The sequence below is a fragment of the Podarcis bocagei genome (assembly GCF_964188305.1).
Source record: "Podarcis bocagei genome assembly, chromosome: 5".
Lineage (NCBI taxonomy): Eukaryota > Metazoa > Chordata > Lepidosauria > Squamata > Lacertidae > Podarcis > Podarcis bocagei.
The window spans coordinates 39,060,161-39,085,413 of record NC_138129.1 but is presented as its reverse complement, the minus strand read 5'-3'; the positions used below and the strand labels follow the sequence as shown (position 1 = coordinate 39,085,413).

General features: G+C 40.1%; 1 protein-coding gene across 1 annotated transcript in view; it reads left to right on the top strand.

Moving 5' to 3' along the window:
* Window positions 1–25,253, top strand: part of RAP1A (RAP1A, member of RAS oncogene family) — a 94,644-nt gene that overhangs the window by 29,567 nt on the left and 39,824 nt on the right. The window contains exon 2 of the mRNA XM_081195214.1: window positions 23,313–23,383. The gene's annotated coding sequence lies outside the window, so the exon portion shown is untranslated. The remainder of the gene's footprint in view (window positions 1–23,312; window positions 23,384–25,253) is intronic.

Below are 25,253 nucleotides of genomic sequence, written 5' to 3'. Positions count from 1 at the left end.
ATACATTTATTTATACATGTATGTAATAAATTTGCAATGAAAGGTTTCTTAGAAAGAAGGAAAAGCTCTCTTAAGAGTAAGTGAATGGACTGTCTTGCTTTACAGCTTCATTATTGAATTATTTTAAGCACTGCAGCAATATCAGGTTTTATTCCATTACCATTGATTAGAACATTTCTATGTGACTTTGTATAACAATCAAATGGTGCTCAATTCACAAATTCCTGGTTTGGTGTTTAAATGCCCAACTGGGAGCAGTTCCCATAAAGGTGTGCCCTTCTGTTTCCAAGGATATCTTTCACAATAAAAACTTAGGAATGTCAAGGAGCTGTTTTGAATTTGTGGTTTTGAAAGCTTTTGTAAACTCTGACCTGAAGAATTTGAAGTATAGCACTTTAAAGTCTCTCTGCAACTAAATGGTTTAGTGGTTATAATATATAGGCACAGTGTATCTACTATGTATTTTGGAAAGTAGTTTGTTTATCTGCCTGTTCTTTATGGGTTTGGTCACCTCTCAAGATACTGTTGCCAAACTTTGCATGAGGGTTCTCGGTGCAGAGGTGGTAGTCTTTGTGAATACCGAAATGTCACTTTGATGTGACTTTGCCTATTTTTTGACGTAACAGGTCCAAGCGATGCCAATTTGGACACTTCTGAAGATACCACCGCTTTTGGTGACTCTGCCAAATTTGGTGTGACAGTTCCAGCCTGCACCAATTTGGATGCCTCTTGATGTACTGTAACAAACTTGGCACAAGGTTCCCTACGTGGATGCTTGGGTTGTTGCATGTGTCCTACAACTCAACAAATTTAAAAAACTCTATTTTCTTGTCCTTCGAATTCCCGGACAGGGCTGAACACTTCCCGCTAGCAGGTTTATAGAAGAAAGTCAACCCTGAAAGTAAAACGTTATGTGGTTGTAATGTGGCTATATGAATAGCACGTGGCTTTACGAGGCTGTTATGAAAAGAGCTGTTAACTCATAGCAGTTTTATAATTAGTCTTGCTGCTTACTGTGACGGTGTACAAATCAACTCCCCGATTTCCCTATGCCTGTTTGATCGTGTCTCAGTGTGTTGCAGTCTTGTGCTGTACCCACAAAAAAGTTCTTTCTCTTACACTGCGGCTACTGTTAGGGAAAGAAGTAACATCTAGGAGCCACCCAGCAGCTCTGTTTGCAACATTATAAAGCAGTTGGAGAGGCCAAACTCAACAGGATCATTGCAGAAGCACACCAGCAAAAGCAAATATTGCTGCTGGCAATATATATATTTTTAAGAGGGGTTCAGATTGCTTACTTCTGCCTCACTCACCTCTGCAGCTTGTCCTGCAGCAGCTAACATGAGGCATAGGATGAGGTAGGCATCCATCTGTCTTCAGAGATAATAGTGTGTGCCTTTGGGGGTGAGGTCAAAGCAGTGGAGAATCACAGCACCTGCTGTGGCTGCAGACACTGGTAACTCGTACCTGCTGCCTCCTGTGTTGCTTTTGCTGCATTAACACCACTGAAGTGACCTCTTTGGGGTGCAAGCCTGGGCAACACCTTTGGGGTGTATGGAAGTCCTGGGCTTCCTAGACAACAAGACCCCCCTCTTGGCCTCACTGATGTGGTCCAAAGAAAGCAGAGCAATACATTTGGCACCAGCTTGGCTGCATAGGATGAGGTTGTTTATAACTACCTGTATTTAAAGGGTAGCCCTTAATAGGATTGGCAGTTTGTGGTGCGGACGGAGCTTCTAGACTTTTAGCAGCTGCTTTGACAGATGCAGCTGCTCATTTCCCCAGTATTCTGGGCTTAGAATCTATCCCTGCCATGCAACTTTCAAAGACACATGAGCACTTTGATCCCAATCAGTGCTGTTGCATTCTCCTTATTGGTGATTAAATGGACACTTGCAGTTCAAAAGGGTGGTGATGGGATATCATTAGACTGATTTGCTGCCTGCCATTTATTGTGTCAAGGAGTTCTTCCACAAGACCCTGATTTATCAGTAAATAAATACTATGGAGTTGTGGGAGAAGCTTTTTGTAACAATGGCTCAAAGTGAATGTTTGCCTTGAAAATGACAGTCTGTTCGTAGTAAGTGGATTAGTATTGGTGTGTAATAGGAGAATTCGTATTTCAGGAAATGGGTCATGGTAACTTCTGGATCTGGAATGCAGGGCATTTACTTGCTGAGGATTAAAGATTTGTTTAACTTAGTTTGGTTATTCTTGTGATGAACTCCAAAGTTAAAAATATACAGAATGAGGTGTGTTGTAATGCTTCAAGAATCTGCCTTTGTCTCTGAGGGAAACTGAGAAAATGTCTATTTGTTGTGGGGTGTTTTTCGTAGCCCTGGCAATTTAATGGAAGTGTTGCTTAATGTGCAAACAGTCACTTTAAAATGTACATCTCTTGTCAAGTCCTAAAAGCCTAGCAATGTAATTCCTTAATACTTTGACATAATGTAATGTGTGTGTGTTGCAAACAGCATGTGTGTGTGTGGGGGTATATATTATCCATTTTTGATGTTAGATCTGGTAAGCATATGCCCAGGGCTAGTTTCAAATTTCTAGGGGCTGTTGGGCACAGGGTATCAGTAGTCCTCTTGCCTTCCCCTTCCTTCTTAAAACAAGGCTGACTAGAGAAGAGACGTCCTGGTTTGCTAATTTTGTTTCCTATAATGTCCAAACTGGGTAACTGTGGTTCAAGCATGCCCCACAAGCCACAGTTTGATCTGCATTGCAGAAATCCTAGTTTGCAGGTAGCTCTTGAACGATGTTTTTCTGGTTTGGATTTCATGGGACAACTCCGTAGTGTTGATTTCTTCTGATTGATCATACGTTACAAATCAAATTGTTGGTGCCGCAGCATTGATAATTGAACCTGTCACTCGTCTGTCACATACATTCTTTGAAACAAAGTACTGAAATTAAGAGCTTTGAAATTCAGAATGCTGGGAGATGCATTCAGTATAATTCTTAGAGATGGATGGAATACTGCATGCAGATTCTTCCCTTCCATAGGCAGTATGGAAGTTAGGTAAATCATGAGAAACTTTTCCTAGGTACTACAATGATCATTCAAGTGTAATACACTTTTAATGTTACATTTATGCAAGAGCATGTCTTTGAAAGTAATGTCAGAAGCAAGCCTGGTGCTCTGAACAATTCAGGAATTCACTGCTTTGATACAAGAAGAACAGCAAGTGGTGGTTTGAAGTTTCCACAATAGTTACCTGGATTTCTGGGAAACTTGTTATGAAAACATGTAGGCCTAAGAAGGTGCAAAAAGAGGGGTTTTTTGTTTTGTTTTTAAAGTAGTAGTATATTTTATCCACCCACCCATTCCTGCTATTATGTATACATAATTTTATTTGTATGCCACCTTTCTACGGTTCAAACCATGCTCAAGGTGGCTTACAACATGGAACAAATGCATAACTACATAATAACAAAAGTAGCCATAAACAATAAATAAGACATTAAAAAATACACAGCCAAATGGGAAATTTCCACATTTATCACAAGATCTAAAATAAAGATGGTAAAAAACAAAAATACAGCAACAGCCCCCTCCCCCCAAATCACACCCACCCAGCCCAAGACTGTTCACCAGCCTCAGCCATTGCAGTCAGTCAGTGCCCCTCCCAGGCCTGGCACAAATAGGCCTGCAAGGCAGGGAGCAGGTCTTCTGGGACTCAACAGCCAAGGTGACTGAATTCTTCTTTCCTTTGCAGTTTCTTTCACCTATTTGTGTGCAATTAAGAGTGACAAACATACACTATGCAGCAATCAGCCAAGGGGTTTCAGTCCTTCAATCATAAATGCATAGATGGAGAGTCTGGTTTGCAAAGGAATCTTTTACTAAACTATAACTGCACTCTAGATAGTGGCATAATTTCAGCTCAAAGGCCTTTACAGCCATAAAGAGAATTTCTAAGGCACTTGTTTCTGTAAATATCGAAGAGAAAAGCAGTAGTGTATCATGAAGAGGGAAAAGGCTGACTGTGCAGATAGAATCAAGAATTAGAAATAACTCATGCTGCCACACACTTGACTTCAAGTGAGGGTTTGGATATTTGGTACGCTTCCAAAGGCTTTGTATATTTTAACCCAGAATGTACAGAGAGCTTCACAAAAGCAGAGTGCAGTTTCCTTAGGGCAGGGTACTTGTCTCTCTGATAAATAAAGATGCAGTAAATAGATGTGGATTACGCAGCCTTTAAGAACCAGCATAAGATGAGCCATGACAGCAGGCTATTAAGGAACATTTAGAAGAAGAGAAGGCTGGCTTTGGTTCTGAGGCACAGGAAGTAGATAACAGGAAGGAGTTTTGAGCGTAAATGCATTTTGAAGTCCTGTGTGGGATATCGCCACCCCCTCTGACAGAAGGAAGGGAAGTTAAAGGAACAGGGCGGGCAGGAGCTAGGTCAGAGCTTGAGCTCTTTCCCCGAAATAACGTAACTGATGAAAGTTAACTACTTTATTTAATAGTATTGAATTGATTTATATCCTACCCTTGGAGGGGGAGGATTTTACAAGGCAACAGATAATGATATATTTATTACAAGCAAATTTAATAATAATAATAATAATTTATTATTTATACCCCGTCCATCTGGCTGGGTTTCCCCAACCACTCTGGGTGGCTTCCAACAGAATATTAAAATACAATAGCCTATTAAACATTAAAAGCTTCCCTAAACAATACTGTATATTTTTAAAAAATCTTAATTTAAAAGAAAACCAAAAAACCCAGGTGATAACAATCAAAGTAATAAATAGCTGTAGTGTAGCCAGATCGAGCACTAAAGCAGCACTCAGTCCAGTAAAACCAGAAATTCCAAATACAAGTATTACAGAAGCCTAATCTGAAGTCCCAAATAATGTATGCATTCTGGTACTCTTTTAGCTTGAAATTCATTGCAAAAGTCAGAAGTGTTCTGAGCCATATATTGGTTTAAGAGGTGTGGAATTACATCCGTTTGCTTAAAAAGAAATTCTGCTCCATCCCTGCATGTTACCCTCATCATTTTGGAATAGTTTTTCTATATATTTTCTATTCATAGCAGGAAGCTCACCTTATTAGAAGCTCAGTGGATTGAATCCAGTATATATGAGACTATCACCTTTTATACATTTTATCATGGTGGTGTTCCAAATGTTCTGAATTCAGGGACCCCATTGAGTCCCTTGCTGAAGATCAGCAGGTTGCAGAAGGTTCTGAGGCTAAGTTCATGTAGGGCACTTGCCTCATCACTAACCCCCCCCCCCCCCATGAACTGAGAGTTCAGCCTGCAACAGTGCCCTCCTGTAGTGGCACATTGCAAGGGAAGAGAAGTCTTGGAGGATGAGCTGTGATGCAGGGAAGCTTTTACGCTACTGCTGATCTTAAGCTGCTGTCCTGTGAGAGCATGGAGACGTGTACAAAGCAGTCTTTAAATTCAGATGCTGGTGTTTGTTGGTGCCCTGTTCAGTAAAGTTAGATCAGGAACTTTTCAGTTATCAATAACAGAGATTTTGTTTGAAATCTATTGACAGTACCTTGGCAGCTGACTAATGTTAATAATTTTGCATGCTGATATACATGGACAAGATAATATCTTAGCCTAGGCAGATTATTGTTTTGTCGTATTGGAAACAGCAGTGCGGATAAAATCTGTTGCAGAAACGGAACCACAGTATGCCAAGTAGTAATCAGGCATATTAGTTTCTGTCTAGGAATTCTTGACAGTACAATTGGCAGCAAGGAGCCAACATGTGCTGTCAAATTCTTATCTCCTGTAAAGATTTAAACGGCACATTTTCAGAATCTCTGATGGATTTCTTTTTTGTTATATTCAACTTCCATTTTCAGGAAAGATAAACCACAAAGTAGGGAATCAGGGTAAAAATGGTGACCTGTGGAGTATATGTGTGTTCTGAATTTTAGTGAGGTTCCTCAAACTGATGCCTGTTCACATGTTTTAAACCTGAGGAAGGACAATTCGTTTGCTTTGTTTCTTTGACATAGAGGATAATTTAACTTCAGATGCTCTGGAGGTCACATGAACTAGAAGATAATGACTTTCACAATTCTCTGTGAGACGTGAGGTCGTTCAGGTGGGTGTGGAACAGGCAGGACTGGGATTTGTGCCAGGCCTTATTTGGCCAGTGGGCAAGAGATTCACCACTGCTGCAATAAGGGAAAAACAGAGCGAGCTTTTGCATTTCATGAAGTTTCATTTTGCCAGGAGTTCAAACAGAACATTAACAATAAAAAACCCCACCATAGGACATTCCAAGAACAGTAACAGCAGTGTTCTATTTCCACTGGATTATTTGCAAGATCCCAGACCGTCTGTGCTTATACTGGTTTCTGTCTTACGATACATATGTATCAGCATGTTGCTACAGCATGTTTTGGTGGTTAACATGTAAAGGTACAACAATTTTCAAGTGTGTTGACTATTATCCTTAAAAAAAACAAAAAACAATGGACAAAGCTTTACCATTCTCCACTGTTGCATTTTTGTGAACCGTGGAATTGCTCAGCAATATTTTTCTGCATGCAATTAAATAGTTGAAAGCAATGCACAGCATGTTCTGCATTGTCCACTCTAAATAATTGTCCCCGAGTTACCAATATTAAAGCTGTTTCATTAATAAGCCACCTAATTATAGCTTTTCTTAGAAACCTACAAGCTGCAGCAACTGAAAACAAAAGTTAATGATATCTCGAGGCCAGTGTCTGACGTCCCTTGTGATCATAGTTTTTGAGGCCAGCAGGGATGGTGACTGTGGCCTTATTTGACCTCTTTGCACAGCAACATGAGCTGTGGAAATGGCCTCTGCAGTTACTGTCAAATTATTATTATTGATTGAATTTATATCCCACCCTTCCAAAGGAGCCCAGGGTGGCAAACAAATCCACAATTTAGAAACAAACACAAAGCATAAACAAACACAAAGCAAACATAGCAAATCCATTTAAAAGAGTTGAAAGACTATTAGAACATTCTAAAAGCAGTTGAGGTTAAAGCCACTCTTCCATCCAGTGATCCCAGGGTTGCCAGGAACAGTATTCTTCAGTCACCGAATGCCTGGATAAACAAGAATGTTCTCAGATTCCTCCTGAAAGTTAATAATGATGGAGGCGGGCGCATCTCACTAGGGAGGGCATTCCCAAACTGGAAAATCTTCTGCAGCAGTTAGTTGCAGTTTGTTAGCAGTTTAACAAAAATGAAGTCTGTCATGTTGCAACACCATCCCTTCTCTTGGAGTAACTTGAGGATGAGCCTGAAGACTTTCTGCTATCTTCAAGAGTCTTTATATGAATTAAAAGCCGCCAGCATTGTGGAGTCCAGATCTGTTTTACCAGTGACTTCTGTATCATGCCACTGATGATTTCTCGGCAAAGATTTGTTGTGTATTGAGGTGCATATGGTTTCCTCCTTTTTGCCAGGGTATCTACAGGAAGCTATCCAGTCAGTTCTTCCTTGGTGGGTATGCTTCTCAATATTAATATTCTGCTTCATTTTCCTGTCTGGGCCATCACAAGCTCCACTTCCCTTCCTGCCTACTGTCTCGATCTCTTTGTGCACGAGCCAGCATTATGCACACTTTGAATTCTTGACATTTCCTGACTCTGACTCCCGACTTCAGTCTCTTAACTCTGCTTTGGCTAGGTTATTAGTTTTTAAAACGTTAACAGGTTAAACTATACTGTATATTTCATTTCATGGATGTCATGATTACTTCAACACGGTTTCTAAATACAACACATTTTGAAATGTTTTTGAGAGTAATACTTGATCATATTCCTGTTTAAAAAGAGTCTAGAAAAAAGTAAATTGCTTTCCCTTCAATTTTTGAGTAACCCAAAACTTATATTTATGGTTTCTTTAGATAACACTTGAAGCTTAATTCACAGTACATTTAAAAAACCCAAAGGCTGAACCTTAAGGGAGGATCAAGAGCTTTGTGGTGTTTGTCATTTAAGCCTTGGAAAAGGGGAGCGAAAATTATATGTATGTCTGGTTCTGTTTGCACAAGGACCAATTTGTAACAAATATTTTCTGGGAGCCTGCGTATTTGCTTGAAAAATTCTTATCGACAGAAGCAGCTCAGTTTTCTAACTTGATTTATATGAGATTGCTGTCTGTTCGAGGAAGCATTATTCAGTGCCCTGGCCAGCATTTCTGCTTGGGCTATCAAGTTAATACTAAAGCAAATTGAAAAGATTCATTCAGTAAGTAGGAGTTTTGGTATGAGGAGTTTCTTCCAGCCCCACTCCACCCCCCACCCCCCACTTTTGGACTCTTTGCATATGACTCAGTATCGCTGACTAAAAACTTGCCCCAAAATGCATTAGCTAAGTGAAAAGCTGCAGAGCTTCCCACTAGTGGACTTTTTCAAAACGTTCTCTCTGAGGTTACTTTTAACTTATCTCTAGACCAGTGTGGGTTTCAAACAGGCTTACAAATAAGACGAAGGGGAGGGGAAATATTAGTGGCTCATGGAAAGTATGTATTGAGTGCCTATTATGGATATTTCCTCTCTCCTGTTCCATACTTTCAGCTGGAATAGACACTCATCCTCTGCATCCACCCCATAAATTTAAAGCCGCCTTATACCACTTTAGCAGTTATTGCTTTTCCCAAAGAATCTTGGGAAACTCTAGTTTAAGGGTGCTGAGAGTTACTAGGAGAGCCCTCATAGTGCTACAATTCCCAGGACACTTAAAAAGCCACAGTTCCCAGGACTCCTTGGGGGGGGGGCGTGTTTGCTAAAGTGGTATAAGAGTGCTTTAAATGTACTGTGTGGATGTGACATCTGATAGAACCCTAATTGGAAGTTGTTGCAGAACAGTTCCTCCCTCCCTCCCTCTTTCTTATTTTATTTTCAGAATAATTATCTGGAAAATCCTTTGTAGGACATTGCCAGGTTGTGCAATATAAGAACAACTTGCTTCTGTTGGTGGCTTGCATATTACTGGGCTGCTGAAATTTCTCATACAATAACTCTTCTGAATCCCCACCTCCTGATATTTCTCTAATTATGCAAAGTTAGCACATCAGAGCAAAGACTCTGGTTCCACCCACACCATACTCTTAAAGCACATGGCTTTCCCCAAAGAATCATGGGAACTGTAGTTTCGCCCCAACAGAGCTATATTTCCCAGCACCCTTAATAGACTACAGTTCCCAGGATACTTTGGGGGAAGCCAGATGATTTAAATGTATGGTGTGCATGTAACTTCAGAAAGAATGTGCTAGTTTGCATAGGCAGAGAGGTGTGAGGCAGGGGGAGAACATTCAGACATGCAATCCTACCCACATTCATATCTCAGGTGGTGCAACAACTTATCCTGCTAAATATTTGAATTAGATACATTTTTTCAATCACAGCTTCCATCGCTGTGCTATATCTCAGGTAGGTTTATATCACTGGGCTTCTCAAGCATTGTCCCCAAATGTTTCATAAGAGGGAAGCTATTTTGAGTTCCTGGATGACAACAGCTCTTCACAATTATATAGCTGCTTATCTTCAGCATAATATCTTCCAGCTCCCTGTTTACTTTTGGCTGAGCTTACAACACCTCCCATGGCAAGTCTAGAGAAGGTGTTGGTCTGAGATGAGATAGAGACTATGCAATAAGAAATAAGAGAGAAATAAGAGATTGTTTGTTTTTGTGGTCAATGACATCTTCTCTCTGCCTTTTCGCCCCCAAATGCATATACACGTATCAGTTGAAAGAATTCTGGGCCATCATCCCTTGAGATACCATTCTTGACCACATTAATCAAAGGATTTTGAGTGGGTTGCCCAGCTGCTGCTGTTTGCTGTATGAGAAAGGAAGTTCAAGAGTCAAACAGATAAGGCTTTTGCTTTTGCTTTGCTTTTGCTTTGGGATTGATTTGACAAAACTGCTTTTAAAAAACAACAACAAGTAAGACATTAACCATTTAGAGAATTGAGATGACATCACCTTTCTAGTTAGATTGACAGGTAACCTTGGTTTTTAAATTATGTTACCGAGTTCAGTATTCACATGGACTTTGTACAAGCATGAGTCATTAGCTATATCTTTGCAATAAAGTGAAGGTCTTCTATGACTTGGGCATTTTATTGTCAGTATGTTCCAATACATCACAAAAGGGACCATCTTTCCATAAATGTACTTGACTGCCCATTGTCTTCTGTAGTATGTCAGTTTAATCATTGTTATGATGGTCCATATCTTATCAAACTAATCAGCTATGGTTTGAGTTCTGTTTTGTAGGTCCTTGCAGCTGTCAAGAAGTTGACCGTTTCCGAATCCATGCCTAAAGCTAGCAGTTTCACATAACCTGGTATTAATATTTTAGGATCAAGGGAACCTTGATTTTTGTAATGTGTAGAATAGGTTACTTAAGCCACATAGGCGTGCTATGCACTTATGGTGTGCAACTATGGGCAATTCCGACATAATGTGCCTGGCTCACGTTGCTCTCTGCATATAGCACAATGGCTTAATTGATATGGGATAATCTGATAAGGGTGTCTGAGAATGGAGAGTGCTGAATTGTTGAAACCAAGCTTGGTGACCTTCAAACACCTTTTAGCCCTCGGTTTTTATAGCTATGTGATCAGAAGCTTGCTTCGAGCAAGGCAGTATGCGAGCACACGGCGAGAGAGCTTTATTTCTGAAGACTGAGGCAAACAGTGCTCCTGATATATTCACTGTTGCTGTTTACTGTGGGGGCACATCCAGGCTTCCTTTTGCTCCACGCTTTACAGATCCAGGTCCACTGAACTGGAGCAAACAGTAATTTGCCAGAAACTCAGTTGCTGCTTATGCCAATTCAGTAGTAAATGTGGATTTTCCCACCGGGACAAAAAATGCAAAAAATTGCTCAAACACAAAAAGGCTGTCTGGTTTGAGCCCATAGTTAAAGGACTGCCATTCATTATCTATAATATTGTTAGATGAGATTTATATAGATGATGTGGCTGATCTTGTTGCCAAGATCAGGATGAGTTACCATCTTAACATAGAAGGTGTCCAGTACCTAATTATAATCTGAACTGAAGATAGAAGGTTTGTTGCTGATACCAGAGGTTTAGAACCCACTTTGCAGATTCTGTATAATTGTGCTAGCTACTTCATAAGTTTAACTATGTTGGAGAGTCCTTGTGTACCTTGACATATTGCATCACTAGCACCTACAAGCTTAAATACTGGCTCATTTTCTATGATCGCAGTGGGCAACCTGTAAAGTCTTTTCATCAAGAAAGATGCCAGGGCGGCTCTCTACCTGTTCTCTGGTCCTGATTTTTTTTTTTTTTTGGCAGTTCATCAAAACTCTCTTTAGATTTACATTTAATAGCCAGGGTTTAAGCCATAAATGATTTTAATTTACTTGTTTACTGGCTATTTTGTATCATTTCTAACTTTAAAACTGTTCCTTTTCTAGCTTTTTGAAAGGGGAAGCATACAGTTTCAAAGTAAATAGCTGTTTTTACTGAAGGCAGATGTTTTATACAGGGAGTCTTTAAATGCATTTGACTCGTTTGCAGTGAGGTGATAAAATATTACCATGGTTCTCTTTGGTGACTCATCCTAATAATTACTGTGTACTGGGTGTTGACTTTTGTGATAGTACTTGTTTTGCCTTATCATAGGTACATTTAAAGGTAAATGTGGAAGTGACTTTCTATTCAACCTTGAGCTATTCCGGTTAATTTGTTAACCTATTATGCATAACCTTGAAGGGAGAATCAAACAATGTCTGTAGATTGTTCAGTCCATAACAGCTTAAGCTACACACTTAGTTGGCAATACAGTATCCATTTATTGCTAATCTTCATCGTTCAGAGATCAGGTGGGCACTTCAGCCCTATGTGTAGTGGGTGCCCCCTCCCCAACTCTTGCTGCATGTCAAGCTTTCAGTGTAAACAGTCTATGCGAAATTAATCCACGCTGAAGTCTCTGTGTTAGGGCTGGGTGATATCTGGTTTTTAACATTCTGATACATCATCAGCTAAAATATCATGTCTGAAATAAGAACAGAGCTATATAGAGGCATTGGCTAGCTTCATGATTTTCCCCACATTGTGATTTTTGCATAGGAAAGCGAGATTCTTTAGCTTGCAAAATGTCCCATGTTTCCCCTTTGAATCCCAGGAGCAGAGCATATACTTTTCAGGCCAAAAGTCCCAGGTTCCATCCTTGATATCTCTCTACTGGGCTGAAAAAGGCTCCAGAGAACCTCAAGGATGATGCAAGTAAATGCTCTTGCTCTGTGTTGTGTTTGATGGATTGTTTTATGATGTGATATGAGTTTTGTTGAATTATTTTGTTGACCACTTAAGTTGCCTTGGCTGAAATAGCGGTGGGGGGGGGGAATCAATAAATGGAATAATAGCAGAATTGGGGAAGCAAGGGTGTCAGCTTGGAAAACCTGATGACATTTTTGAATGGTATTTGGCTTTCCAGTTAAAAGATCAGAATAGCTTGATAAAATAGACTGATCTCAGCTCAGCTTTGTTTTCTCTTGATTGAGTTAGGAAGGGGTGTTCTCATTCTTTGCCTTGAAGTGAGTTCAGCATGACCTCATGCACACACAAGTTAACTGACTCTGCTGCCACTACTTTCTTGATCTTGTGTAGTTAATCTGTATCTCTGAAATATAAAGTTTTCTGAGGACCCTCCAGGCAATTAATCTCTTCACTTTCCTTGGTCACCACCGAGTGACCAATATGTTTGTGAACTTTCCACACTTCTGTGGAATAGATCTGTGGGGTTTGTGCCGCCTCGTTTCTGATGATCTATGCCAGGGGTAGGCAACCTAAGGCCCATGGGCCGGATGCGGCCCAATCGCCTTCTAAACCCGTCCCATGGACGGTCCGGGAATCAGCGTGTTTTTACATGAGTAGAATGTGCCCTTTTATTTAAAATTTATCTCTGGGTTATTTGTGGGGCATAGGAATTCGTTCATCCCCCCCCAAAAAAAAATATAGTCCGTCCCACCACATGGTCTGAGGGATGATGGACCGTCCCACGGCTGAAAAAGGTTGCTGACCTCTGATCTATGCCCTAGATACCACAAAAGGTTTTTCCTGGGTTGCATTTCTTTCTGTTGTTCATCACCTTGCAAGTCAGGAACCTTCATTAGTTGTCCTTGTTCGGTTATCTTGCAGAGAACTTCATAGAGAAACTGTGTAGTAACATCCAGAATTTCATGAAGCAAAGTAACAGGATAAAATGAGCATGGCAGCAGCTAACCTGTTGGTGAAATCTGCTACTTTGTAGCTAATATTGATACACAATGCAGGCAAACCAATAGTTACACTTGGACAGGGTAAACTTTGTTCTTCCTTGGCTCAGAAGGCAGCTCAATGAATCATCATGATAATTAAATTTATTACCACCCTTCACTAGCAGATCCCAAGGTGAGTTAAAACAGTTTAAAATTCAGAAATAAAAACAGATGAAACAGATTACAGTCTCAGGAATAGGGTGGACCCTGCCAAAGGCCAGCATTCTCAAAAAAGTTGTGTAGTAAAGAAGCTGGAAACACCTCTGTGGGGAGGGAATTGCGCAACTTAGGGGCTGCCACAGAGAATGCCCCTAAGAGAATGCATTTATGTATTGTGACTGCTGCCACTAGAATATTACGGTATATGCCCAAAGATCAAAAGAAGAAAATGTCCCAACAAAAGAAGACTGGTTCAAGAAATTAATGGACTATTCAGAAAAGGACAAAACTCACTGGAAGAATCAGAAATCAAGATGATCAAGTTTTTAAGAACGAATGAAACTCATTTATAGTATATTTACAAAGTTATTGTAAACAAATTAAGACATTAGCAGGGTTAAAGCAAACAACGTGCAGTAAGAAAAACAACAACAACATATAAGTAACATAGAGGGTAAATAACAAATTGGTATAATTTGGATATGCAGTAAATTAAAATATAAACAAGGAGCCGCAGAAAGAGAGTGAGGGAAGTCAAAATAAGAGAATGATTGTCTGTGATTTAAATTTATTTTTATTTTATATATTGTAAAATCTTATAAATAAAATTTAAAAATAAAAATAAGAATGCCTTGTCCCATACCACCACCACCCAAACTTCTGAGGAAGGTGGAACTACCAAGAAAGCCCTCTACTCATCTTAACTTCTGAGAGGGTCTAGGGCAGCCTTTCAGATATTTGGGGCTAAGCCATTTAGGGCTTCACACACTTGCTTGGAAACGAGCTGGCAGCCAATGCAGCTGTTTTGTATATGGTTTATATGAGTTCCATAGGAAACCTCAGCCAGTAATGTGGCTGCTGAATTTTGTACCAGTTGAAGTTTCTGAGTAGTCTTCAAGGGCAGCCCCATGTAGAGCACATTGCAATAATCTGATCCGGAAGTTACCAGAGCACGGAGTACCATGGCTAAGTCATCTCTTTCCAAAAGGGGCTGTAGCTGGCAAACCAGCCCTGGTTGGAAATAGACACTTCTAACCACCAAGGCCACCTGGAATGTTGGAAGTCCAGATAATGCTGTGGTCTCTTAGCTTTGCCACGTTTGCATTGTTTTTGCTAAAAATCACAAGTCGCTTTGAAATGGGGGTGATTCATTGGTAATTTCATTATAGTTTCAACAGCCATGCAATTTGCTGTTTGTTGGGGAATGAGTAGCAGATGCCTTTGGAACGAAGAGTTTCAGTAGTTGCCTTTTCTCTTCTGTTAGCTTTCCCTATGAATGGAACATGGTGTAGTCTCATGGCCATTAAGAGTGTTGATTCCTCACATTTTCTGCCGTGTGTGTGTGTGTGTGTGTGTATGTTTTATAAATAGCAAGTCCTGAGTTATATTCTTGCTGAAATCTAAGTGACACTGGACAAGTTTCACTCTAGGGATAGTTGCTACTGAGGTCCCATGTGATATGTGTGCGTGTGTTTGTGTGTGATTTTCATATAGATGGTTTTTTACTTAATTTTTAGCATATAGTTTCCTTTGGTTCTAAAGCACATTTTTAGGGAAAGGATGAGGCCTACAACAGAAGAGAGTGGAGCTACTACTGCAGGATCAAAAGCCAAAAATTAGCTTTTTCCATAAGTTTTTCTTTAATAAATTACTTCATTTTTGGCATAGTTAATAGTTAAGAAAAAGATCACTTCAGTACAAACAACAATATTCAGTTCAGACATGATGCTAAGCCAGGGATCATGGTTTGTTGCTCATGTTCAAGCTGGGGAGGAGTGCATTGGGAGCCACCTGCACATTTATAGTAAACCATTAACTGTGGCTTACCATAAAGTGTAAATGCAGCTATTCTGTCACTAACCCCCCCCCCCACTTTTTTTGCTATTTGAGTAGAAAGAAGCAGATTCATTATGCTTCATTCTGTCCCCCAGGAAGCTGGAAACAACAGACACCCAATGAAGCACTTGAATCTGCCATGCATGGCTTTTTGATCCCTGAACCTACTTGATCTAAGCACTTGAAACACAAAATGAAATAAATGGTGCAAAATTGATTTCATTGCCAACAAAGAGTTTATGAAAATCTACCAACCTCTTCTTTTTAATTGTGCATGTTTCCCCAAACAGTAACTCTGCCAGCCACAGCTCAGCATGAGCTGCAAGAATTAATTAACAAATGAAAATCCTGGCATTTAGCATTATCACTGGCAGAGCTGTTTGTCAGACGTTGCATTCCTTGCAGACCCATCTGATCAGAAACAGCCTTTCTGTACATGTTCTAGCTGCTTATTTATCTATTTGTTTGTTTTTTTAAAAATACACTTAATTCATTTTTGCCTGGGAATCACTTGCATTGAATTCAGTAGGACTAGCTTTGAGTAGAATTAATGGGAACTGTGTTGTTTCTCATCTGAGTAAGATACTGATTGTACATCAGCAAGACAAACTAGAAAGATGGAACTTTTATGCAGCCAAATGCATACAGGTTTTAAACAAAGTTGGAGAATTGGAAAATCCTCCTCCATAGTCTCTGTACAGTGACGCCAATGGGATCTGGGCTTTTGCACACTCAGAACTGTGTGCTGGTGACTACTTGAAGATCACTAGTTGCAGGTAAGAAATCTGTCATTGGTGAATACCTTTCTCTAGCAGCTATCACTGGGTGAAGTCAGAATAGCCTTTTAGCTAGGTCCTGTTCCTGGCAAATTCTGAGTGAAATAATAGTAGTAATAACAGTAAACTTTACCAAGAAGTGGCTTTTGGCCTTTACTTGTATGGCTATATTATTGTGGCATATTGCTAATCCCTCTGTTAAGTGTTAATTTTGTGAACTGACAGTATCTTGCACAGCAAATGCATTTACTCAGCATGCACATCTAGGGTGAAATTAGAGATACACAAAATACACTTGCCCTCCATATGTGGCCCCTGTAATGTCTTTTAAGCAAAATGATGAAGTGACACCTCTGCGCTTTCCCCCCTGCCTCTATAAATGGCACCCCTTGAAATGGACCAAGGAAAGGGACGTTCAGAGTGCAGTCATATATGGAGAGAGAGAGAGAGAGAGAGAGAGAGAGAGAGAGAGAGAGGCTGTGGGAATTTGTGGACAGAGTGCTAAACAAATTGCTTCGAACCCCTCTCAGCCACAAATGTTCAAATGCATAAATGTCTAAGTATTCCAAATGAAAATAATAATTCAAATACCTAACCAAAAGTTGTTTTTTGGGGGGAAGGAGAGAAATTGTTTGTGTAATTGGACCATTTCATCTGTTTGTCCATTTGGGCTATTTCCAACGCCCTAAATAACCTTTTTCAACGGTAGGAATTGTAGATCTACACCCCTCCCCACCCCAAAATATAAATAAGTACTATCATGACTGCTTTTGTATTCTTTCTTAGGCATATACATACTTAGCAACATTAGGACACCAGATCTCAAATCAATTGCTGTTTGTGAAATGTGAGCCCAGCAAGTTTGAACTTCAGAGCAACTCCAAAGCACACAACATAAAACTGTATCTTATCAATTTGCAACGTCAATAGAGGCTGGGGCTAGATGATTTTGCTCTGTTTCATAACAGTCACGTGTCTTTTGTAATGTCTAATCCCACCCCTTGTCAAGAGATAAAATACAAAACAAATTCTATTGTATTCTATCTTCTTAAAGAAGCACTTTGCTCCTCAGAAGTAATAAGGTGAGAATTACCTTTTATCCTCATCTGTGCACCATTGCATACATTGCAGGCAGTGTTAATTGGGCTGTCATGTCTATCTCTGCATTCTCTCCTCTCCCTAAGGTGGGAGCAACTTTCTGCCGGAATGGGCAGTGACCTGTCTCTGTTCATTCTTATTATTTCCCATTGTTGCATGACACCTGTGGTTCATGATGGATATTCCTGTAGTGGTGTGGTAGGGTGGACTTCAGCACTTTGCTCTCCACTATGGTGGGCTTTAAATGTGTTTTTTGCTCCGCTGCTTGGGATTTTCTACCTTCACTAGGAAAAGAAGCAAATAGAGTTAAAATGTACCGTATTTTTCACTCTATAAGACGCACCAGACCACGAGACGCACCTAGTTTTTGGAGGAGGAAAACAAGAAAAAAAAAAATCTGAATCTCAGAAGCCAGAACAGCAAGAGGGATCGCTGCACAGTGAAAGCAGCAATCCCTCTTGCTGTTCTGGCTTCTGGGATAGCTGTGCAGCCTGCATTCGCTCCATAAGACGCACACACATTTCCCCTTACTTTTTAGGAGGGAAAAGGTGAGTCTTATAGAGCAAAAATGTGGTAAATGTAAAGCATAGTTACACTTGCCTAGTAAAGTGTATATGTATAGTCCTTTATGTAAACGGTTTGCAAACTAACCTTGTGACATCTCTCTATCTATCTCCATCATTGTGAACTTGGTCTTTGAATCATGCTAAAGCAGAACCACGGCATATTAAAGGAGCAAGCACAACTAGGGGAGGCTTAAAGAAGTGCAACATCTGATAGAAGGGAAAACATGATGATTCTACTCTAGAAGGGCAGATGATTGTAAAGAAAGAGAGCTGTCTGACTGCTGGGGTAAACGTACATATTAAAAGAGGCAGAGAACGGATGCATCCTCCTCTTTGGGCCCAGAATAACTGAATAGCAGAGGAGGAGCCGGCAATCCATTTAGGCTTTAATCTTGCAATGATGCGTGGGAAGAGAGAATAGTTGCTGTTTCCCTCTTTAAAATACATGTGGGGGCCTGATTCTTCTTCCCTTTGTCACTCGCATGTGTCTTAAAGGAGAAAGCTGATGCACTATACTTTTATTTTGGAATGGAATTCGCAGGGAGATGTTGCCCTGTAAGACAGTACTAACACTTACCCCATAATCTAAATTTATTTCTGTTACTCTGAGCTTGGTAAAATGGCCAGAAAATGATAGTGAAAGGAAAATAACACCTGCAGATCTTTTAAGCAAATGGATTGAATAACTTCACACTGGCAGTGAAACGTTTAGAATCCCGCTTGAAGGATGATCTGTGAATTGGTGCCTTGGTAGAGTGAAATCCGGATATTTCTACCTTGATAGGAATGCCTGAAAATGAAATTAAATGAAAAATACTGCTTAATGCCAAGATGGCATCTGAGTGATGAATAAAACATAAAAAACAATTATTACAATGCACAACAAAACAATCCCATTGAAATATTAAAATATAGACGTCCATGATTAAAATATGCAGTAAAATGATCTCTTTAAACAGCCCAACAATAAAATAGTCACTTGAGTCTTGTTAATGGCTGGGGGAATCCAGCCAGATTGATGGGGTAGAAATAACAAATTATTATTATTATTATTATTATTATTATTATTATTATTATTATTATTATTACTACTACTACTACTACTACTACTACTACTACTACTATGACAAATGCCAAGCTACTTTGACACAAGGCAAAACTGGACATAATGGCAGCAGGCTAGTGTTTTCAAATGTGAACCGCATAGACAAATACGGAACTTCTGGTTTTACTCCCCAGTCCTTCCTGCACGCCTCCTTACCTCCCCGCAATTTCCCAAATGTTTTCACCTAGCTAAGGTAGCTTCAGTACATGAGTTCAGCTAAGGAAACATTGCTTTTCGGTGTTTGGGGTGCTGGGGTGATGTTGGTGAGGTTGGTTGCTAGCAAGGAGGATTCTACACTCATCAGCTAGTCTCACACCTTTTGCTGTTAAAATTGGACCGCCAGGCCCACTTTTTCTATATTGCTGGGATGGTTCCATGTTTTAGACACATTGAACTGGTGCCGTAGCTTCTAGTTTGGCCTTCAAAGCACTAGGCCTGCCATCTGTTAAACCAGGTATGGAGAACTTGTGAATTTCCAAGTGTTGTTGGACCACAGCTCTCATCATCCTTGACCATCCTGGCAGGAGGTAGCAGGAGTCCAGTAATAACTGGAGCCCCACGGCTCCCCCCCATCCCTGCATTAGACAGCTTGGATTGTCACATGAGACTTCGGTGCACAGTAAGGCTGTGCTGTGTAAAAGAGTTTCAATTGTTAATTCGACAGGACTATGCTATGTTCTCTGAACTGCTGAGGAAAACACTGGTAGAAACTGAATTTTTTTTCCTTTTTGTTATCTTTTTTGCAAGCTTATTTGCCCTATTGTTTTGCTGCCTAAAATCACTTTGCTAAACCCACAAACACCTAATTTTAATATAAATGTACTTTTTATTGCATCCAGTACTGTAAGAGAGAGGGGACACTAGGCCTTGCAGCCTTCAAAAGTTTTGTAGAGCTGTTTATCCATCAGCTCCCACACTTTGTAAAGAGGTTCAAAATATTTCCTACCAAATTTTGAGAGCTACATAGAGCAGGTGAAATGTAGGCAAAATGTTTTCATATATCGTCTCTTCTACCTGACATACTATGGCTTCGAGCACCTGAATCACCCTTTTCAAATTTTGCAGGAATCTGAGCTGCCTTTCTCTCACACTTTATAAACAACCAAAATAGCAAACCCAAGGAAAGCCTTGAAATAAATATGTCAAGATTCCTGAAGGAAAAAGAGACTTTTCAATACCATTACAGTGGTACCTTGGTTTAAGAACAGCTTAGTTTATGAACAACGTGGATTAAGAACGCTGCAAACCGGGAAGTAGGTGTTTTGGTTTGTGAACTTTGCCTTAGAATAAGAACATGTTCCGCTTCCTGTTGAGTGTGTTCCATTTGTAAATTGAGTCCCCTGCTGCTATGGGAAAGCGCGCCTTGGTTTAAGAACGCTTTGGTTTAAGAATGGACTTTTGGAACGGATTTAGTTTGTAAACCAAGATACGACTGTAGTCTGTTTTTCTACTACATTTTGTATATCACCTGTCCTCCAAAGAATTCATGGCATACAAATTCCCCCACTTTCTCCAGTATTTTCTCCTAACTACAGCCCTCTGAAATAGGTTGGGCTGAGGGATGGAGCCTGGTCCAAAGTCACCCATTGAGCTTTGTGGATGAATGAGGATTTGAATCTTGGTCTTCCAGGTCTTAGTCTGACACTTGAACCACACTGGCTGTCTAGTTGACATTATTAGACCTTCAAATGAGGGTTTCTGCACTAATGACCTTGGTGTACATTATAGTTGTAATAGTACATAATAGTTTTAGCTTATGTTTAATGTAGTGGCAAACCTTGGTCTACCCAGGATTTTTACAGTCAAGGCACCGCTGTTCCCAAGCTGTTTCTTTCAGTGGGACGTGCATATTTTAGGCCATTGGCTTACAGCCTGAGTACATGGAATGATGCTTATGTGTAGCTCTTGGCCATGCCTTGTATACTTGGAATTTAATTCTATTTCAAAAATAGAAAACATACCAAAGAAGGATCCTTTTTAAGTACATTGATTTGTTGGATGTGGTGAGATAGTGTGTCTTATTGCTAAGTACCGATTCCCCTTTCTTCTGCGTACATAGTAGTCTCTGCACAAGAGTAACTTGGTTTCTGATGGTAGGGTGTGTGTGTGTGTGTGTGTGTGTGTGTGTGTGTTTGTGAAGGATGGACTCCCTTAGAGTCAAACAAGCTTGATGGAATTTGTTGCAAAATGCAATACAAAGCATAGCTGCTGCTTCTTCTTCCCCCTTCCCCAAAGAAGCTCTTCTAGACTGTATCCTTAGGTAACCAAGGAGCCCATTGGCACTGTGAAATGCAATTATTCTGTGCCTTACATTTTTGCTAGTGACAAACATTTGCTGCTTATCTGAGCAGAATGAATGGCACCAGGCTGACCTGCACACTGGAATTGCTAGCAAGGTGAAGTCAGCAAATTTTGAGGCAAGGCTGTTATGCTTTACCAAAGGTGACAAAGCCCATCCTTCTTCTCACAAGTAATAGCAGAGAGGGAGACATGGAAAACAGGACAGGGAGTGATAATCAAACCTGCCCCCATGCTTCCTGTAATACTCCATATGACTGATTATCCAAACACCGTCTGTTTCATCTCTTGTCACCTTCTCTTGTTCTGTGGCCATGCCATATTTGTATGGCACCCCACACACTGTTAAGTGTTTCACAGCTAACACTGAGGAGATCCCTATAGAACAGGGACATGGTCTTTGTGCTTATATATTCAGGTAACCTTTAGGGCCTGGCCTGCTTTTGGAAGTGCCACATTCAACTCCAGAAATTGCCCAGAGAAGGAATTGTTGTATTTTCAATAGAACACATTCTGGTGAGTGGTCTGTAGTCCTTCCTGTTTTGCCCAAGACAAAGCCAGCTGGCCTGTGGCTGCCTGAGACAAAAGCCCACTTGGGATGATCTCTCTCTTCCCCAACCTTGTCCCTGAAAGACTCCCTTGGGCCTGAAGCCAGGCCCTTCACTGTTCCTCTAATGGGCTGTCATCTCTCAATGGAGACATTCTGTGCTGGCTTTCAGGCTGTGTGTAAAACCTACTAATTTTAGCTCATAAGCGCTTCAGTGATCTCGTGGACTAAGAAAGAATGCTAAAACACTAGTTACCTCTTTGTCTCTGCGCAGGAGAATACGATCCGTTGCTTTTAAAATGGGAGATAGTTTTAGAAACAAGCAAATAATTAGCCAATTGTCTGGAGAGAAATCTTTCTCGCAAGACTTCACTTATGATGAACAGACTACAATAAAGATATATTTTGCAACTGAGATAACTGTTGAAGAAAGATGGAAGCAAAGGCTAGGCCAAGAAAAAAGAACGTGGCAATAAATGACACAGCTGTGTCCTCTTTTACTCCAAAAGACTTTTAAACATTAGTGAAGCTATTTAAGTATTAGTGAAACTGTGGGACGGTACTGCACGAACCACACAGCTGTAATTCCAAGCATCACAAGGGAATTTGTATAAAAGGTACTACTTGGTACCTTATGTCCCCTCAACAGAAATAACTACGTAGTATATCCTTTGTGTAAGCAGGGTATTCCATGTAAAGGCATGTGACTGCAAGCTTGTACTGTAGCTTTGCTTTAATGAGAAGTTGCATTGAGCTGTTGTAGAGCCTCAGGAAGTTTTGCTTTTTTATGAGTCCTCTATTGGCTTTTTCTTTAGGTTGTGTGTGTTAATAGCTAGTTTTTCTACGGGAGGGGGGAGCAAACTAGTGATTGAGTGTCATAATATTTTCTATAGCCCTTGTGGGTCCCCACAAAGCAATAGTAGATAAAGTAAAAGTACAAATGCTTCAAAAATGTTTAGGGAATTCATAGAAAATTCATCAAACTGCTTATGCTAAAGTTCTCTCTTCTAGTACTAGCCATTCAGTTTAGCACGGCAGTTTTTAGACAATGCTGGGTTGTTCAGCAGTTAGCATAATATAATGTAAGAATGTACAGTGGGAGGCTCCTATGGTTAGCATTAAATTGTTTAAGCTAACTATGCCATTATTTTGCTTCATGAACTTAGGAAGTGTGGTGTGTTTGTGAGGAGAAAACTAGACTTGGGCTTTGGGTACCACAATTTTATAGGCTGGACAATGTTGAGCCTGCAAATATTCAGATGATCGTAGTTCATGTTCAGGGCACACAGAGGCATTTTGTCACGAAATTATATAGTGGTATTGCCCTTTTGAATCTTGTCGATTCAGTTTGTATTACTTCTGACTTTTGTAAACTTTTGTTTGCTGGGTTTTATAAGGTCACACAAATGCGAGATTCCAAAATTTACATTCACTTGAAATGTTCCAGATAGCCTGACTTGTTAATAGATGAATTCATCTCTCTGAAATCATGTGCACTGGGAAGCATTACTTCATTGAATGGGGAGAAGAGAGAAGTGTCTTTAAAGTCTGTTGAGTAAGGCTTGGCAGACAAACCCTGTAAAATAAGAATTTGATCTTGCTTATTCTGTTTTTAAATTGGTTAAAAGTAATTAACTGCAGTTTTCTTTTCTTTTTTAGTCCCTTGGAGGGAGATTGGGAAGACCTCTAGCAGGTGCTGTCAATACTGATGAGAGATCTTATATGCCAAGGTATGGAGTGTTTTGTTTTGTTTTTAAATAATAATAATAATATCTACATCTGCTCTGACCGGAGGTGTCTTGAATTGAACCTGTGACTTCTGCAATGCAGGGCATGGTCTCTGTCTTTGAACTATGAAACCTCTCAAATTATGACATTGCATGCATTGAGGAAGCAAGAGAGAGCCCCATGCATTTCAAAATTTCTGTTCTCTCCACCCCCTGCAGTATGTTTTTAAACAATGTGCTTTCTGCCATTGTCAAAAGTTAACACAAACTATCCTTCCACAAAAGCATTACTACAACATCCCGTTCTTTGCTTAGATTGTTGCTATGCCTCAAGGTTTTCAATATTTTGACATCCTCCTGTTTAAATGTGGGTGGGCGGAATGGATATTTCCTGATATTTGAACCACATCAGCTTGCATCCTCTGCATATTTGGGTGCACTTTTGCATCTAACACAGCTTATTCCTAAATTAACAGTGAGTGAAAGGTCAAGAATATGGGCACAGGCAAATCAAATTGCCTTTACGCAGTTCATACTACATTATGCATGTACCCAAGTACAGTATGAGGATGACAGGGGAAATAATTTCAGAGTGTCCCTTTTTGGTGTCCAGTGGCACAGAGGTGGGATTTTCTTTTGACAGTCTGCCAGGCCACTCCACTGAGTCCAGACTGGCATTCCCCAACCCTCTGGGCCAATCCCACGGATTCCTCCATTTCCCTGCCCTTGTCCCATTCCCCTCTGACCAGTCCCACCAAGATGTATCCACAGGAGTCATGACACTTACAACAAGGGTGAGTAGTCTTCAGGCTTGTTGAATTGTGTGTGTGTGTGTGTTTTATTAGAACCCCAAGATTTACTAGCCAGGTACAAAAGACACACGTTAAAAAAATAATGAGCATGGAAATTCTGAGTGCTTTCTGAGCCTAGGAATTTCATTTTTTGTACCAGAACTGAACTGAGTTCACTATCCTTTCAAAAAAATAGCCCACTTCTGGTTTGCTTCTAAAAATTAAATAAAATTAAATTTCAACCTCCTAATTTAAGTGGAAAAAGTTTACTTTGTGATAGTTATCGTTAAGCAGCTGGAAGTTCAAAACCCTGGCAGGATCTACTGTGGACCACCTAAAGCTCTACGAATGCTCCTTTACTCTTACTCCTTTAGCCTTTCTTGGATGCACCATTTATTATATCACTTTAAAGACTTCTCTGCAAACACTGCAGAAAATTACTGCCCCATTTTGTGCCTGTTGAACTGAGAGTTGAAAGTGGACTGTAGAAGGCACTTCTACATGGGTCAGGCAGAATTTGAACCCAGGTCTCCCAGATCAGTTAAACAATATTTTTTCTGGACCATCGTGGCTCTTGCTAACTAGTCCATTACGGAAGTTTGAGTGCTAGCTCTTTCAGCACATCCACCCATCTTTTTCTGCATATATTTATTTAATATCAAACAAGTATCACTGACCTATATCCCAAGGCTGGCAATTGACTGAGTGCTCTGAGGATGTTTGGAGTTATTCAACTACTACATAATTATAATGTACAGGGTCCATAATACAATGCATTTTGGTTTGGCCAGGTTTTTCCAGCTTAAATATTCGTGGCGGGTCTTTGCATTTACAGAAAGTGTTCTGAGCTGTGCAATCCATTTAAAATGAGGTTGTTTAAAACTGGCATAGAGTCTGGCCCAGGTATCTCCTGACTAACCAATAAGAGGCATGATGTAACCAGCAAGAGATAAAAGTCTTATATCAAATGAGAGACCTAGCTCCTATATTTTCTACAATATGAATGAGCAAATTTTACTGCCTGACCTGTGACTACTCCTAGGTTGATATGGTTATCCCTGGCTCCTGGTTTGTTACGCAAA